Below are 19,280 nucleotides of genomic sequence, written 5' to 3' on the forward strand. Positions count from 1 at the left end.
AAATGCAACGGCCCTGCCACGTTTTGTCCTAAGCTTGCACCAAAACACGCCACGCCCAAATCACCAAGACGAGATCGTTAACCTCACTTCTCATGAGAACCAAAACGAACGAGGAATGCCGTAACAATATGTCAGTTATGAACGGCAAAACGCATGAATGAACATTGTCAATACAGGCGGCGATACACTTCGCTGGACCGGCCTGTTTCCTCCAGGATCATCGTAGTGAAGAGCTCGTCGGACAAGAAAATAACTTTCCTGCTTGAGAAATCGATTCAGCTTACGCCAAATGACACATAGCTCAGTAAAGTTACTCAGCGAATCTTTTGGATTTTTTAACCGGGCAATAATCATATTGCATGCATATGAATGTCCTGGACGCGCATCGGCGACTTGCATCATAACAGGCCGACAGGCATTGAGCAGTTGAATTCCAAAACCATTTAAACTCACTCCAAATCAAATTCTCCAAACATCGCACGGAGCGGACCATGTCTTCACAAGCAACCGGAAGGCGACCATGGTTCTACACCGGAAGTTGCCGTCTTCCGGTTGGTTGCCCGCGGTTCTGTGGGCACAGGCGGCATTTCCACACAGAAAAACGCCTACGCAACAGCCGCCGTTCAAAAGGAAGCCAAAAAGAGTGAAATGTTGATGCAACGGCCACAACTTCAAGTGTGAAACGTAGTTCACATAGTGTTGTCGCTCTGGCGTGGGCTATACATATTTAGCGCCAATGGTACGTCGTCCTCGACTAGCTATGACCTCGGTCATCAAAATCGACGCCCCGCCGTCTACCGTGGCAGAATCCAGGTCACAGCTAGGTCCGCAGGGCCGCCACTATTAGCATGTCATACGTAACTGTGCAGCGCAGCGCAACAGAGCGTAAAAGTCATGGTACTCGGCTCATGACAAGGTCTTGGTGTACACAGCGGCCACGAAGTTGTGAGAAAGTGTTGAATTGTACAATGGTTTTAACGCTACAATCGCCCTAGTCAAGGGAAAGGGTTGCACGAAAGAAAAAAAAATTATTGTGCAACATTGCATTGTTTATGCCGGTTTATTCTATCATTCGAATCGGCACAAAACAACGAGATACTTATCAATCTAGTTGTTTGTCCTTCGTCGAAATAGAAAGCAACCCTCTGAAGAACCACTGATGCAGTTGAGCTTATTAACCCGGCCGGGCCCGGGGGTAATCCCAACCACCGCAGCCCGGGGGGGGGGGCGTTTTTCGCCCCCCCCGTCTAACTCCGTAAATAAGGGAGCTACGGAAACGAAAGCAATACCAAACGAAAGGGCCTTGCGAGACGAATCTAAAGCACGTAAAATTTTTGACCTCAGGTCAACTTTCAAGGTCAGAGGTCAAGGTCAAAGGCAAAAACCAGCACATGTGTAGTGATCTCAAAGTAAGCCTTCTAGAGGACGGCAGGCTGCATCAAACCGGCAAAATTGGGTGTCAAACGAAAGAAGAGAATCTGAGGATTCCGAAAATGTGCTTAAAATTGAAGGTCAAGGTCAAGGTCACGCTCAAAATTGACCTCAAACTTGGCACTTTTTCGCACATCTTGCGTGCTAGCTTCCAAGATGTTTTGAAATGTTTTGAGGCTTATCAGTTCCCTATTTGTGGTTCATCTTACGATACAAGGCTTCTCAAAGGTCAAGGTCACAGAAGAGTATCCCTGCTAGAGGCTATTTCACTGATTCAAGTTAGTAATAATAAATAAGACTATTTTGCCATCCAGAAGCTCTAAATGAAGGCTTAGAGGAAAATAGATGCCAGATTCGTGATCAGCGGGTACAAATCCATCATAAATGACCTCTCATGTGTAAAGGTCAACCAGAGGTCATTCGAGGTCACATGAGGTCAGCATAAAACTTGACCTTTTCTGAACAAAATATATATCATTCGACGCGGCTTGACAAGGAGAATGCGATGGTACCATTGCCGTAGCTCTTAGGACCTTTTTTGTCGAAGTTATTTGCGAAAAACTAAAACCACATGTCGGGGTCGTTGACCTGACCTCTGACCTCAGGTCACCAAAACTATTTTTCTCTTTTTCTCTAGGTCAAACGCTACACAACCGTGCTCGTAATTTGTCTTTATCTCTAAAACTCTATTTTTAGCAGCTATTTGAAGTTTGCGTCTGTGACGCCGAAGTTTGCCGTGCAGGGGTCTAGAAAAATGGACCTTGTGACGTCATCAATGGGGCTAGGTCCAAATTTTTTACTTCAGAAGATGTCAAATTGATGGGAGAAAAGGTACTGAAAGTTTCGCTTTCCTATCCCTAAGCGTTCGGGAGCTATCGCAAATATTCGCCGGGGGGGGGGGCGAAAAACGCCCCCCCCCCCCGGCCCGCGAGGGTTAAGCGAGCTCACCGAACAGATCACTGTAGAAAATTGTGCTGATTCCGATGCGACTGCGATTGTGACTGCAGGCGAAACGCGGCACCCTTCATGCAAAACGCGTATTCAGTCTTCAATCTTTGCCTGACAGAATCAGAAGATAAGGAAGTGTTAAAAAAAAATAACCACTCGCGTTTCTCCAAGAATTGCCCACGCTCGTTCACTGTCCATCACCACAGGCCATGATCGAAGACACACCGCTCACCCTCCAGTGGGTGACCGAACCCACACCCTGACCGACCCACGCGCCGGCGCACCTCTCCTCCTGCCCACCACACACCCATACCATAACCGGTCAGACTGGATTCCTCTCCGAGCAGATGACGTCACCCCGGTATGACCTCACCCCCAGCTGGCATCTGATTGGACATAGACAACACGTCACGCATGATGGTGCACTGAAAGTAGCGAACCCTGTCTGCGGCTATCGTGATTTAGGAATGGCATTATAGACAGCAGAATGGTGAGTTCGTGTCCAGGAAACCTGACGATCGCAGACTAGTGCCGATTTGCCGGATGTGATGTCATCCACCGCCAGTCAGCCAATGCAGTGACTGGACGGCCGTGATACATCGCGAGTGACGTCATCTCACCACCCACGGCCAATGGTGTGACTGTACCGCTGCGGTATCTGCGGGGATGACGTCGTATATGATGACCTCATGTGCTGAGCTGGGGAGCGGTTTTTAAGCGTCGACACTCGCATGGCCCGACATCACCGTTCCATGCTTCTATCCTCAGGATACTGAAATCCTTCTCCTCCACACCGCACCCCCCTCCGGGCTGGACAGGCAACTTTATCTCATGCGGGCTGCTCCCTTGAAGCGGCACCGCTGCTCCCGAGGGAGCGCACCCCGTAGCCGGGTGCAGTGAGTACCTTGGGGCTGGTCGGCCTGTCCTACGGGATGGGCTCAGCCCCGGTGACTCACTAGGGTGCCTGCCCAGACCAATGTCTCCCCCTAATTCCTATCATCCTTCCGGCTCTGAAATGGTCTAATTTGACCGAAAGAGCCTAACCCAACAAAACAAACAAACAAACATGGCCCGCCTTCGACCGGAAATGAGACAGCAGTGGGCGTTAGATTGTCTTGGACTTGTGAGGTCCCCGAGCGGAAGATGCCAAAATCGCGAGATAACACCCACGAGCCAGAGGCGTGCAAAAACCCAGCCAGGCGTGAGGGTGAGGGTGGGGGGGGGGGCTGGGTCAGAGGAGGGCAGAGATGATGGATGAAGGGAATCGGCGAGTGACGGAAAAAGGCGAAACGCCGGCTGCAAGGAAGCGTCAACAAGTTGGCGCAGAAGGAAAATTTTCGGTGGGACCAACTCCTGCCGGAATACTTGTTCAAAATTTTAGGTTGTGGTTTTGGCTCATAACATCTTTCATGCATTTACGTATAAATGCTTAGGCAAGGAGGAAGAAAAATCGCGAAACATATTTTCGTTTGATAACCTTATAGCTGCTAACTTATTGTGCGGGGAAACAACGGAATCGCTATAATACACACAAATTATATAGAAGTGTTATAAAAGAAATATACAACATTTTCTCCGAATACCCTATCACGTTGCAAGAACATACACTAAGCCGGTTCGTAAATAGTGTCACCTTGCACCATTAAATATCCCATCCTCAGTCCAGCCATGAACATACGCCATCAACCTCACACCCATGTTTCTATAGTCGCCTTTATACCATCACAGCCACTAATGGATTACCTCCAAATGGATCGCGCCATAATCCATCAGCAGCGCCAGCTTTTTTCGCCGCGGCAGCCGCCAGCCGGTGACCTCTAACACCAAACCGGCCCTCTGCGGAGAGGGTCGGGGTCGGCACTCCCCGAATTTTACGTCGGAAGGTGATCAAGGTTGACGTCATGGTAGTGGTCACACACTACCCCTCCCCCCTCCCAATGACGGTCCACCGGCGCCGCTAGCCCCCAGACAGGACGTCGGGTCTGGCTGGGTGTTGGTTCAAATGAACCGTCACGCGGAGCGGCGGACATGACCCAGCCCGGGGAGAGAGAGAGAGAGAGAGAGAGAGAGAGAGAGAGAGAGAGAGAGAGAGAGAGAGAGAGAGAGAGAGACAGAGACAGAGACAGAGACAGAGACAGAGAGAGAGAGAGAGAGAGAGAGAGAGAGAGAGGGGAGGAGAGGGGAGGGAAAGAGTGAGTGAAACAAATTAAATATAAAGATAGATGAGAAGAAGAGAAAAAATTGAAAACAGATAAGTGGAAGAGAAAACTGAGGACAGAGAGGGGGGAGAGGAGTAGAGAAGAGAGGGGTTGGAGGAGAAGAAATTGTCGCTGCGGCGTGCAGTGACGCGGCAGCGCCAATTTCGGCGCCGCAGATGGTGTGCAGCCACACATACAAAGCGGGTCAGACGGCAGACTCGCGCGTACGAAATAGGGCAGCGTCACGGAGTCGAGGGCGGGCGAGCGAGACGATGGCTGACCATAAAAAGCGGCAGAAATACACGTAGTATCATCAACCCAACCATACTTAATACCTTTATCTACATATTATGGGATGGAAGTGCAGCAATGGGTAGGGGAAGTTGGGGGAACGCCGAATACTTTTTTTCTGACGCCCGTAGCACGCAAGGTAGACAGCATAAGCTATTCTTGTTGGCGTCATTCGAGAGGCCAGTCTTTTGCCTTTCAAACATACCAGGCGCATTTGATGAATTCGCATACCGTTAAGCGCACAAACTAAAAATATCAAAGAAGTGACTTTTTCGGCGTTGCCCCGGACTGCGGGGAAAGCCGAAAATGGGAGAAATGATCTACGGGAATGCCGAAATTGATGTTTTGCTATTTTATCTCAAATTTTATCCAGAATTCGTCAAAGCTGACACGCGTTTTAAGAGCTTGAGGACGCTTGGTGCACACTGGAAGTTATAATTGTGTGATATAATAAGAAAAGGCCAGGTAAATCATTCCTTATGGTAACAGGCCACTGTTGCGGTTAAAAGTGTAATTTGTGTGACTAAAAATACGCGTTGCTATTCTACAGCGGTAAAGTTCACGTAGCGTGCTTTAACGCGCGTAATTGCACGTTTTCGGCATTACCCCAGCTAGCCATACTTTCATTTGCAGGCCCATAACTTTTCAACGTGCTGTATAAATTTCAAATAGGCAGCACACTTATGCAAAGACGTGCTGAAGATTACTTGACCGAATTGGCCAGACAAACGGTAGCATAATGAGTAGGAAATGCAGCTTCGAAGACGCATGTAGTACAAAGGAAACGTACCTTGAAAACGCTCTTGGCGCCCTCACAGCCGAAGTATTCCGAATGACGACTGGTAACAAACATGCGATAATTGGTAGTCACTTAAGCTTCAGAGCATCACTGACAGGTGGCATCCATGTCGTACGGTTTTCAAAATATCTCGAATTTCGGCTTTGCCCCAACTCCGGCATTGCCCCAACTTCCCCTATGCGAAGTCACACTCAGCTGTCAGCCTATGAGCGAAAACGGCTGGTAGACTAAGAACAAGGGACCGACACTAGCGGATGCTTATGGGTCTCGAGTCGACAGAAGGGTCCGATAAGGCGGCGGATAGGATGTCCTCCGTTCACACTCCGCTGGTGAAATGCTGAGGGGGGGAGGGAGGTAGGGGAGGGGGTATTTCGCAATGCGAACTATCGAGACAGGGGATGAGTGGGTTAGTTTCGAGGTCGAAACTGTTTGATCAACGCCGATGGCTGTTACTGCAAGAGAAGGCGTTGACTTTGATTGCAAAAAAAAATTACTGAAGTTTGATTTCAAATCAGGGTTTTAATGTTGACGTTTGATTCATTTGGACGTGCAATACATGAGTCCCCAGTGTCCAGTGCCTTCTACGGAGCATGTAGCCACTATGCTTTAAAGATAATCAAACAGTCACATTGATCTGAGTCCGGCCGGTCGTCAGCCGTGATAGCACTGTCAGCACGACAAATAAACAGCACACCGCCAGCAAACTGCCCAGCTGTCACAGCCGATCGCCTCGGATAAATTGACGACAGGGTGGTTAGATCATTCTCCGTGAGTCAACCAGCGTGAGAGAGCGGTGAGCAATCCTTTGACTATTCATACGAAAAACACATACAGGTAACTGCTGCATGCAGTAACATCGGTTTCAATTAAGAAAGAAGTGCAAATGTAGCTAACAAAGAAGAAAGAAGAAAAAGAGCAGAGTCGTGCATGAGCTGGAGCAAAGGTATTACAAATCAAACTAAGCTCGATAAGCTGTCATTTATGTGGTTTTGTGTCCAATACGTTACAATCGCTCACAAATGTAGTCATGCTCATGCTTCAGCATCCCGGTACGAAAATGGTTAGCATTCTTGCAGTGCACGGCTCACCGACGTCAAGCCCCGTTTGTTTTCCAACATCCTCCGTGCCATCGCAAAGTCATCAATAATGCAGAGAATGGCAACCGCGACCTTGTGGGTCAAACCATGACCCAAGCGACCCGCCACCCCTGGTACGGGGATCCCGACCTCGCCGGCTTTTTATGGGGATCGGAGCTCCGGATTCTGCCGTAATGTGGGCACTCTCGACACCCAAGGCTCTTTCCGCAGACTTTCCCGGCCTTTTATCCACTGACAAAGAGAATGTCCGTTTTATCGATTTCGACCGGTGTCATTGATGTGAAGATTGGTGGAAATGAAAGAATACTGAGAGTCTGAGGAAAACAACGAGCTCAAAGGCATAAAAAGAGAATTTGCATGCATTGCAAGCATAGATACGGGTGCAGAAAGTGCGGCAAATTTGGTATGGCGGAGGGGTGCATTACAATATTTACACCAAATACTATATTTCGCAAACAATACAAATATTTGCAACCGGTGTCCAGGTTTTGAGTTTATGCAAATTCTTTACAACAAACAACTGCACGCTATGAAAAAAATGGATAAGCTATCAACATCACGCTACAACTGCAGGTGCACTCGGAAATACCACAGGAATCGACTGAAACCGACAACAGTTATCAGCAGACAACAAACACGCTCCTTTTGTTCATGGCACAACTAGCCCGCCCCCCATTCAAAAGCATCATGTTACAATGCAAGCGCAGCAACTAATGACTGCATGGCATTTAGGTCAATGGATTTACTGTGAAGGGAAGGGGCATAGGGGGTGACATTCACACGGGCGGGGAGGGAAGTGAGGGAGAAACATGCGGGTTGGGGTGGCAGAAAAACGAGAGAAGGTCAAGGCCGGGTCATGGGGTAAAGGGATGGGTCATGCAGACAGGCCGGGATTGTGGTTAGCGCAGACAACCCTTAATTCATTGCGGAGCTTATTTATAATCCAGACAGTCTGCACGTCGGAATAATTATGTAAGATCACGAAGCTGCATTTAGAAGACGCTTAAATCGACCCAACTTGGAAAGGTGTTTAGGACGGAGGTTATACAACATAAGTAATGCATAAATGCCATTGATTTGGTTGGTTGGTTGGATTTGGATCCAGCGGACCAAGTACTAACCGGAACTCTCACGCTTGTTCCAAGCGGCCAGGTAGCGGCAATGCCACGTGCACTGTCCGGGAATTGAGCCCGGATGAAACCATTGATTTGAGAAACAGCCTGAAACAGCCAGCGCAAACAGTCTTTGAACTGTGCGTGGTGGACCAATATTTGATATTTCACAATGACAACTTAAGATCCATCACCCTGTATAATTAATAAACATGTCTGCAGAGCATGTGAAACTAAAACAAAATCACCTAAAAAGACATCCCCCATTAAATTCCATCCAACTCCCCAACTCCCCAACTATCAAAAGGCTCTCAGACCACCGTTTGAACTCCCCATTCCCGACTCTCTCACGAATCCCCTCCCCTCCCCCCCAGTCCGCAGCCCGGCGTGGCGCTCCCAGCAGCTGCCCTGGACCGTTACATCGCGGTGGGACCGACAGACAGACTGCGTGGCTAGAGTGGGAGGAGATCGGCACGGAACGGAGCGGAACACCACACGGAACGGCCAGAAACGGCCACACGGAGCGAGACAGCGGCACGGTGGAACGGCCCGCCCGGAAAAAAAAAAACGAGACAGCCGACGCCAGTCACCGGTCACGCCAAAGGAGTTGCAGCCTGGTGGTTGCCTTCCGAGCTCCGGCACAGAATTCCGGCTTAATATCTGAGTCGCATTTTATTGTGCTTTTATGTGGTTTTCTTATTTATCTTATTAATATAGATTGTTTTTGTTCGTTGTTTATGCGGGCTTAGCAGTCGGTATCGAAATGCTAAAGCCATCACATGTAGGTATTCTGAAGCTACAAAATACACAAAATAAAATAGTTTGGATGCGTTACGCCACACACGCAGACAAACTTCCACGCTACCTCCCCTACATGATGCAAATGCGATGGGATGCTTTCAACCAACAATCGTAACAGCACTTGTCATCTCGCGCGTCCAGTAAGCTGCCTCACTGTCTACGGAAATGGCTCCCGGAAAAACTTTGACCGGCTCCAAAAAATTATGAACTTCGCAGCACGGGTCATCTTCGGCCGCCGTAAATTCGACCACGTGTCTGGCCTCCGCGACTCGCTTGGATGGATACCTCCGAAAGCTATGGCCGATATTCAAACCCTCGTAACTGCTCAGAAAATAATAAGGAACGGCGAGCCCGAAGAACTAGCTACCATGTTCACTTATAACAGTGACGCGCGAAAGAGGTCCACCCGGCAGGATCACCTTTTCCACCTCCCACGCTCGCGGCTCGAGACAGGCAAGCGACGGTTCGGCTACCGGGCCGCGGCGCTGCTCAACAGTCTGCCACCTGGCGTCATCGAACAGCGCCCCGTCCCATTCGCCCGTGCGGCCAAGGCTGCAGTCTGTCCGGCGATGACGACCGCCCGACGCTGGCCCATGTCAGGGGGAGGGGGTATCCGCAGCCGTGTGTGGCGCGCTGACTTGAATTGCCCGTATGTATAGAGAGAGTGAGTGTCCTGTGATTAAATCGTTATGTCTGCATGGGTGGAGCTTTTCCAGGGGAGTTGGTGGGGCAAAAAATTGTCAAACCCACAATGTCCGATTATGAAGTTGCATGAAATGCCACACTGAATCAATTCCTATCATTACAGATATAATATTTTGCATTAAACAGACGTTTCAAAGCTCTTCAATGCGAAAAACATTAATTTGCAAAGCAACAAAATCTTAGAAATCAGCTCAAGTTGGTGGGGCAAAACGCTTATTGGTGGGGCAGCCGCCCCACCAACTGTATAGGAAGCTCCGCCCCTGTATGTCTGTATTCTAGCCCCTGCATGTTTTTGTTCCAACCCGACTCAGACTCTGGACTGTAATCGCCACGCCCCGTGTGGATTGTCCAATGTCCATGATTGTAATACATACATACATATACATACAACCCACGCACGAGACGCCTCTCCTTAAACTGCCACGCCCATCTAACCATTGGCATTGGGTGCGCCGGGATGGCACACTTCCCTGGGGAAAGTATTTTTTTTTTTTTTTTTCTTTTTTTTTTTTTTTTTTTATAAAATTTAGTCTTCCCGGCATGCCTAAGGCAACCGCCAGGGAAGGGGAAATTACTAAGGCTGGCAATGAGCCAGATCTTTCGTTTTACTTTACTTTACTGTCAGCTATTTAATTCTGACCCAAGCAAGAGAGAGAAGCAAACTTTACTTTAATTAATTCGGCTCATGTGGCGTCCGATTAACAAGGCAAGGGTGTCCAGAAAGGGGTAGAATATTCATACTTGCTGCTGTAAATCTTGCTGCTGATGGTGTGAGGTGTTGCAATGTGTGATGTTTGTTGTGGGATGTATTTACCAGGAAAAGTCCTAACTAGAAAAAACCTGGTGCCTAAGTCAAGGGGCAAAAACTGTCGAGTACAGTAAAAATCCCCGCAATAGTTACGTTACGTTATATCTCTAATGTGGACAGTGAAAGTGTAATTGCGCAGGCTGTTCGCAGGGATCGGCCAAAAGAAAAACCGGCCTACCGAGTGAGACAGCCAGCGGGTTATGGCAGCCGGTGTGACCCGGGTGCCCCAGTCATGTCCCGCCCGTCTCAGGGGTACAACTTTGACTGGAATTTGGTGGCTCTGGAGGAGTAGCCGTGAGGCATAGCTCGACTCCTAGGCAGCGATGTTGGTAGGGCTAGTGGTTACCCGTTGGAGGAATTCTCTGAAGGAAGATACGGCGTCCGTGGTGAGGGGGTCCGTCAAAATAGAAGCCAGCCACGGCTGCCCTGTACGCTTTGGATTCTGGGCGAAGGTCAAGGTCGTATAGTCGGATTTCATGGTCAAACCAGTAGAGGGTGGAGGGAGGGTAGGAAAGTCGCCTGCCGCTGGCGTACTCAAACTTCAGCGACCCGATGTCAGGTGGAGGGATCTCACCCCTGGGACGTCTCTTCGGGATCAGGTCTGGATCGGGATCGTCGGTGTCGTTTCGGGGGCTGTCAGGCTGGAAGCTCGCCGTGTAGCCTCGGGTGAACGGCCTGCTTCGAGAGCAGCCGAAGTCGTCGGGGTCCGTGGTTGGTGTCGGTGAGTCGGGGGTGTCAGTCTGGACTTCGGCAGAGACCAGTCGGGCGGGTCGAGTTTGAGAGGTCGAGTCGAAGGTGGTCAGTTTGGTCGTTTGGGTGCTGGCGTCGGTCGTCTGAGAGCTGGCTGTCTCGGTCTGGGTCTGAACAGGGACTGCGGTCGCCTTAGGGGCCATGACCTCACCATCTGTCTGGACAGAGGCGTCTGTGCGAGCCGGAGGGGGCTGCATCGTTCGGTGCTGACTCTCAAGTGGAGGCCAAGCTGTGGAGTTGAGCGGCGGGGGTTGGAATGGCGCTCGCTCTCGAGTGTCTCGTTTGGTGGTTTTCCAGACGGGGCAGCTGTTTCGGTCCCATGCTGGGTGTGGACCAGAGCAGAGAGGGCACTTTGGGACCGAGGTACAGTCACCTGTGGGGTGGCTGTCCCTGGCAGAGCACTGCCCGCAGACTGTCTCTTTTCGTCGGCAAGAGCGCATGGAGTGGCCTAGCTTCCAGCACCTACGGCATTGCCTTGGCAGCTGGATCCAGGGTCGAACAGGGACGGAGAGGTACCCGCAGAGGAGCTTTCTTGGGAGATCGAGTCCTTTAAAGCGAAGTCGAATCAGGGGGTTTGGAGTTCGGTCCTTGGATTTGAGCCTCTGCACCTCGATAACACCCTGCGGGGCTAGTTCGGTGAGGAGCTCTTCGTCAGAGAGGTCGCTGAGGTCCGGACAGTGAATGAGACCCTGCGATGACATCAGGTTGGTTGCAAGAACAGCCGAAACAGGTTTTCCGAGCATGGTTTGGCAGGAGAGAAGGGCAGAGCTTTGGTCTTTGTTGAAGGTCGAGATGAGAATTTTGCCAGATCCGAGTTGTTTGTTTTTTTCGACTTCCGAGTCACAGATCGAGCGGATTTCCCTGATGATGGCGAACGGGTTCCCTCGCAGTGGAGTGCCATCAGGCCGGCTCATCAGGATGAGAGCGCGGCCTTCTGGTGGGTCAAGGTCGGGTGGGAGACGCGCCCCTGGAGGCGGTCCGGTCGAGTCCATGGCCATGATCGGGGTCTGTTACAGGCAAAGATAAATAGTCCGGTTCGTTATCACCGCTAGGTTTCCCCCGGACTGAGCAGTTATCCTAGATGACCTACCTACAGTCACATAGAGCAAAAAGAGCTGAAGGCTTACTCAAAGTTAGCGACCAAGGTCGTCCATGGACGACCCTGGAGCTCAGTGAGGACACCGTGCGCTAACTGACGTGAAGCGTCGAACTGGTGCGTGAATATCGAAGAATCCAAGGTTTGCGCAGGAAGTGCCGGGGGAGCGATCTTTTTGTGGGGAAAGTATGCCCGAACACAGCAGGGGGTGACGAGGTCAGACGGTACGTGCCGCTCAGATGCGCATTGTGGGGGAGGGGGAGGGGCGGGCGCGGCAGTGGGGAGGTGGGAGGGCGGGGCCGCGCTGGACAGGCCATCCACCAGAACCCGAGACGGCAGCTTCGAGAGGCAAATTAGTGTTTTTGGTAGTACCCCACGGAAAATGTTGATGCTTGCGTTGCTGGAGTGTTTCGTTTGTAAATTCGTCGTGGTTTTTGCACGAAATTATCCAGTTATGTGTGTCCAGGTGCGTCGGCTAGCTTATAGATGAGATACACGAATAAAGAAGATCCAGGTCTGTCCGTCTGGTCTTACCTTTGAAATCAGCCGAGTCTTCTCTTCTGATACTACCACGCCCCTCGCCTTTCTCACAGACACGCACACACACACGCACGCGACCTCGCCTTCAAGCGGTGCACCAGCGGACACCCCCAAGCACCATACCGGCCTGCGACTGGGCACTGGAACCGGCCGCCCGCGGTCGCCGCCCCGGCAGATTTGGCAGGGTCTAATGTTGGCGAGGCGAGTCTGCAGGGCGGGGGCGGTACAGCGGAACGCAGTATGTGGGAGGGTGAGTCAGAATTCGGCACTGTGTGGGCGGGCGGGCCTGGTCCGGTGGGGGGGGGGGAGGGGGGTTCCGGCTCCGGAGGTCGCGGTATAAGGTGTGAGGTGGGGGGGGGGGGGGGGGACTGAATGGACCCACGGACCGTGGAGGGCGGTGGACCAGGAAAGGAACGCAGGTGATAGAATGGGCCTGGGAATGGGACCTGCATGACTGGGGGTTTGCCTCAGGTGGGCAGCGAAATGGTTCGTAGGGAGACGGGTAAGCAGCTTTTTCTCGGGTCCTGAGCCTGAAGAGAGATCATCGAAGTGTGCATAAAACTCACGTGAAAATGAAATAATAAAGTGCTTGCAGTCGCTCCATAAATTCATGGCTAATGGCTATATCCAGACATGTGCATGGATCCGAGTGATGGATCTATGATCTCAGTGGATCTCGAAGCAAAGTACAGGTTGGGATCTATGATCCCACCGGATCCGGCGTGAAAAATGTATCTTGGATCTATGATCTCATATGATCTGACGATAAACCAAGAACCTAGATCTATGATCCGAGTGGATCCATCATGCACCACATTTGAAACCAGGTTTTAAAGGGTTTCTATGCCAATAAGTGCCACAAAACTATGGATTATGACGTGCGATCACATAAAATCACTAAACCGGAACGTTTTTAGTTGAAGCAAGTGTTTTTGGGGGGATTTATGTCATGACAAAAAATAAGCGCGGATCTATGATCTCACTGGATCTCAAGTAAAAAATGAGACTCGGATCTGTGATCCCTACGGATCTCTCGATAAGTTACAGAGCTGGATCTATGATCCCGTCGGATCCGAGATCAGGATCCGTGGGATCAGATCCCAGATCCATTTTCTCGGATCCATGCACATGTCTGGCTATATCAATATAATATATTTACCAAAGATGTAAGCGTTCTTTCGGGAGCAGTGGTGTTGGTCTGTTGATATGCCGCCCAAACCGAAATTTGAACTTAACCCTAAAACTTTCTGCTTTTGTTTTGTTGAGAAGAGCCGTTTCAGTTTTTGTTTTTTGTTTTTTGTTTTGTTGGGTTAGGCCCTTTCGGCCCAATAAGACCATTTCAGAGCCGGGAGGATGCTAGGATATAGGTAAAGGTATAGGATATAGGGTATAGGATATAGGCCGTTTCAGTAAACCTATATAAGGACCATCCATCTGGGATGAGGTGCCTAAGGGAAGAGACATATTTTGTTGATTTGAGTTTCGATGCCAGCACCGACTGGTAAGTGGTGCGACGCAGCGGCTGAGCCTAGCCCATAAAAGACGGGAGTGTAGCGGAGCGGTAGGCAAGGTCACCCAGCCGTCTAAACCTACTAATCGTCCCTTACCCCGGGTGACAATGCACCTGACCTAAAACTGCCCACCGCACTCTGACACTGTGTTGGGACTGGGATAATTGAGCCCGATCCCATAGGGCAGGCGTGCCCCGGTAGTAAGAACAGTCAACCCAGTCCCAGGCGCTGGGCACCCGGACGCTTATGAACCAGCAAAAGCACGAGGGGCAGTTAGCGCTTATAGCACCGAGTGCCGTTGTCACTTGTCACAGAGAAGCAATCGAGCGTGAGCGCAGCACTAGCGCCACCTACGAGCTATCCAGTTTGATTCAGCGCTATCTGACGGAAGTGGAGGAAGTAGGCTGGCTGATAAAAGTTCCATTGACGTGACTGAGGAGATTTACATGGGCCTTGTTTCACGGCTTGACGCTAACCGACGCTAGCTATCGTGGTATTGAGTTTCCATGGAAACATCAACAAACTCTGACGCTCTAACATGGGAGAGCTTACGAGTTTGTTGATGTTCCCATGGAAACCCAATACCACGGGCACGACACCGCTGGCGTCACACAGCGTCAAGCCGCGAAACAGGGACGCTTCCTGAACAAAATCGGCAGGGAGAAGGGGGGTCGATGCGACCCCCCCCCCCCCAGTTTTTTGCGATGGGCGCCGAACTATTGATCGGATCGTGCTGAAATTTTCAATAGCCTATTTTGCGCAACTTTTAGTAAAAAAAAACTTCGGGTCATGTCAGGTCACCGAGCTATGACGTCATAATAGGCACAAGCTCCGACCGCTTATGACAAAATCGTACATTCCGTGTAGTAACTGGGCGTGATACCATTGACAAGAACGAAACAATTCCGTGTGATTTATGTCAGCTTTTGACAAGACATGAATCTTTACATTGCGTATTGACCTTTCTAAGGTCAACCAAGGTCAATGACTTCGCATGTTCACACGCTGACCTCTGTGATATGAGCTGTGTTTAGTGGGGTTTCTTGAGGTCCTGAATCCGAATCTGTGGTTCAATTTTCACCTACCTAAACGCATTCAAAACTGTTCCTTGACCTTTACAAGGTCAACCCAGGTCAATAACGACCGTCCTCGACGGCGGCGTGTGTGACCTCCCGTGTTCCCGGGAACTACGTCACACCAGTAATAACTGCAATGCACTGAACTTTACATCATTTTGTTGCTAATTCGTTGAGAAACACGGTAATGAATGTTATATGTCGCTATCTGTCGCAGATTTGCCAATATTGCCCCAGTATCTTGGAAAATTATAGCTTTTCCCCGAAATTTGACCTTTGACCAGTCATATAACTGGGTCAAATATTGACCTAGGGTCAAAAATATGCAACCAATCGCGAATACTCGTTGAGAGCAATCGACTGGTCTTTGTTGCGAAGCGCTACGACGCTTAGCTTCGAAACGCCAGGGGAATCGCAGTAGCACCGACCCCCCCCCCCCTTGCCAGGCCGTGCTATGAAAAATGCCCTGCCAGGGCGAGGGTTGATATAGCATTGGAGAGTAGGCCCAAAACCCAATTCAAGAATAATTATCGGCTACCTGACCTTTAATTTTCATATGTAGAAAAAAATCACATAGCCCCAGAGCAAGCGAAAGGAAAAGCAGCAAAGCTATAGCAGGCTGGAATCAACATCAATGTGAGACGGTAGGGAAACCGTTCAGACGACACCTTATTGAGTGCGAATCAAAACGGGTAGCCACTCATATTACAAGAAACTATACATATATGTATAGTTTCTTGTAAGATGAGTGGCTAGTGGCTACCCTTATATAGACCCAGAAAAGTTGAAAAATATATAGTCGAAATAATACCAGGTCACGAATCAGCAGGACCCTCGTGTTCATGCAAACCGTCTAATTACCACGTGGGGTTATACGACAGAGTATAAAGAGCTCGAGAAACTGAATATCCCTGGCTTTACGAGAGAGTTTTTCGAAGTCCGCGGTCATTCTATGACCATTAAAAAATGACTCCAGTAAATAAATAAAATACCTACGCGTCCAGTACCACGCGAAGCGCGCGCGCGCAAGACAGAGAGAGAGAGAGAGAGAGAGAGAGAGAGAGAGAGAGAGAGAGAGAGAGAGGAGAGAGGAGAGAGGAGAGAGGAGAGAGGAGAGAGAGAGAGAGAGAGAGAGAGAAGAGAGAGAGAGAGAGAGAGAGAGAGAGAGAGAGAGAGAGAGGGGGGGGGGGTGGGAGAAGGGAAGGAGGGAGAGAGGGAGAGGAAGCAGATTTCCAGGCATTGCAATAAACTCGTTTTTAAACGTGGTCTGTAATTACCGTGTTTCACTCATAATTGTCCTAGAATTCTGTGAATGTGATTTCAAAGCCAGATGTCAATCACGACAAAATTGTTCCTTTATAAAGGTAACAGCGAAAGCCATTCGAGTCCGTGCCATCACGATGCCTTGCATACCGTCTGCAAATGCCACACATTAACACAAAATAAATAAGCTCGCACCGACCAAATAACTGCTACGGAGGAGCACTGGAAAATATAAAGAATATGAATAAACAACTGCTGAGACGGACAAATTAATATTGTTTTCGGAAAACATACCATGAGAAAGGCGGCGGGTGACAAATATCAGAGTGACAGGGTAAGCTAAGGTTAACGTAAACGGGGTCGTACGTAGGTAATACGAATAGTCGTTCATAAAAAGAAACAGGTAACAGTCGTAGATTAACATAAAATCCACGCTATCGAGAACACCACCAAACATCCAGCAGCTGCGGGTCGTTTTTGCTGTCATCTCTGTGACCCTGAATGACCCCAAACCAGCTCGCTCTAACCACTCTAACCCTACGCTGCACCTGGCAAGCCCACACGGGTCGCAGCCACCTGGTCGCCACCACCACCACCACCACCGCAACCGCCGCCGCCACCGCCGCCATCGAATGGCATTGGAGACGGTGCGGTGGTCGACACCTGCATTTGTGGTCAGTTGACCATATGTTGTGACCAGAGGATCACGGTGGTCGAACTGTGCGAGACGTACGCGGAGAGATGAGAGGTGAACGAACGGCTCAGTGCGGAGACGAAGCTGGTGGAGGCCGCTGGCGCAGTGTGAGGCTTCAGGAGTTTGGTGCTGTGGCCTGTGTGTTGTGGTGGAGGTGCTTGATCTACAGAATTGGTGATACGTATACTCGTACATTGGATACTTACTACGTGTATTTTTTAATATAGTGTAGCGCGAGGCCTGATTCGCCCGATTTTACAGCGAGCAGCTAACCGTTCTAAATCATTCTCTCGAAAACCATGCCTTGTTCGAGCTGGCTGAACTTCACTCTGGAGTCTTGCATGCCTAAACAGTAAATACCGACCTGCAAGCAAGTCCATTGAGGCTCATCGGCATAAGTTGTGTCTGCTCAGTGTCCGTCCCACCAATCAAAAACCAGCAGCTGAGGATCGCCCTTGTCATGGGCGCGGTCCTGTCTCGACTCGAGTGGGAGAGCAGAAGCCAGTTCCTGCTGTGGCTGGCCACGCAGTACTGGAACGCTCTGGTGCACGGTCTCTCCCAGGGACCGTGGCATGAAGACCAGACAGGGATGGAGAGTGGAGATCTCGGCCGCGACAGGAGGGACCTGCAAAACGGACACCAACAGGATGGAACCATTTTCGATGAAAGGTAAGGCTTTCGTAGTGTTGGTTGTTTTCAGAATATAAGGAATGGTGGGGTGCGTGACTTTGAATGAAACGCCAATAATCAGGGTTTACTTTATATGGATAGCAAGCAATGTCATAAATGCATGGCGAAGCCTCACCCTGTTAGCTGCTTCTGAAACAGTGAGACCATCAAATGTCCCGGGTTTCATATCACTGATAACAGCTGTCAAAGGACGACCAATCGCTTTGCTCTAGCCCTTCCCTTATCAAGATCATTTTCTGGAGAAATGGGTCTGGTCTCAGTGAAACGGAGAGTAACACGATGAATTGTGATAATGCGTCGAGATATGGCAGGTTTTAGTTTTATTTATTTAAATATTTCAAACACGTCAAACACGTTAGTTCGAAAGCTAACGGCAAAGCTGGTAAACGTCCTTGTGTTTGCTTCACTTGCAAACACAATTAATTGCAAACTATAAATGAATAATAAATATTACAAATACTTAGTAAAAACCTTATACTTAACAACACCTCGCAAGCAAATAATCGATGCAAGCGAAAAATATCCCCAAGTCGAATTGAATTCAGTGATATCGTGGCGGCATCCCATAAATCTAAAAACTTTTCCGTCGCACCATCATAGGTATAGGTACTGAGAATGGAGCGATTTGGAAACACTCTAAAAAAATACCGTTATGACGATCAGCGAGGCTATAAAAATAAACTTAGACTAGTTTCACTGTCGATACCACTGAACCTGAGAGAAACCGGCAGCGATTGGGACACAAACAAGTTCTCCCAGTGATATCACTGGCTCCGAGAAGCCATCAAGCGTCCGAACTATTTGAAAATCATCCCGTCGCTTCCCCGGCACCCCAGTTATCCCGATAATCTGAGGCGAGTTTTCGGGCGGGGCGGGGCGGTTCGCGTGTCCGAGGTGGTCTGAAAGAAGGGAGGGAGAGAGGGAGAGTAAAGAGAGGAGGAACAGTCGCACCTGATCTGAGAAAGTCCCGCCGAAGCTGGTTCTGCCCGAGGGCAGCGGACTGGTCGTAATAGCGTGGGCTGGGTGACGCGGGAGGGACAGGACCGGAGTGGTGGGTCAGAGATCATCCGACTGTCCCCCCGCAAGGTAGACGGCCGGAGCTCTGCTAAAGTGTCATTGACGGAACTGACGACGGAACTGCATTAGGACGGTGGCGTCAGTGGTTTGTGAAGTGGACTACAGGGTATCGTGGACAGGAGCGACGAGGTGATAACCGAGCATCACAGTGCGTATTTGGAACATTATACCATAGACGAAAACGCGTGATATCGATCCCTCCACAAAAGAACACCAGAGGAGCAGTACGAAAACTCTGTCCATCCGGTGTCGCCCCTGGCCGCCATGTCGGAGCTGATGAAGAAGCTGCGCCGCTGGGGCAGCCGACAGGAGCTGGACGAACCCATCTACATCTGTCCGCAACCCAATGACGTCACACTGGGTGACGTCAGCGGGTACATCTCGCTGGAGGAG

At 50.0% G+C, this 19,280-nt stretch overlaps 1 protein-coding gene across 2 annotated transcripts in view; it reads right to left on the reverse strand.

Annotated features, from left to right (window-relative positions):
• Nucleotides 1–12,717, reverse strand: part of LOC122373979 (sodium/calcium exchanger 2-like) — a 72,812-nt gene extending 60,095 nt beyond the window's left edge. The window contains exon 1 of one of the 2 annotated variants that reach the window (XR_006255135.1): nucleotides 12,571–12,700. The gene's annotated coding sequence lies outside the window, so the exon portion shown is untranslated. Of the gene's footprint in view, nucleotides 1–12,570 lie in introns of both variants that reach the window. The other variant, XM_043352463.1, reaches the window with a different exon arrangement.
• Nucleotides 12,718–19,280: the final 6,563 nt, after the last annotated feature.

Source organism: Amphibalanus amphitrite, unplaced genomic scaffold (genome assembly GCF_019059575.1).
Source record: "Amphibalanus amphitrite isolate SeventyFive unplaced genomic scaffold, NRLGWU_Aamphi_draft 000039F_arrow, whole genome shotgun sequence".
In the NCBI taxonomy this organism is placed as follows: Eukaryota; Metazoa; Arthropoda; class Thecostraca; order Balanomorpha; family Balanidae; genus Amphibalanus; species Amphibalanus amphitrite.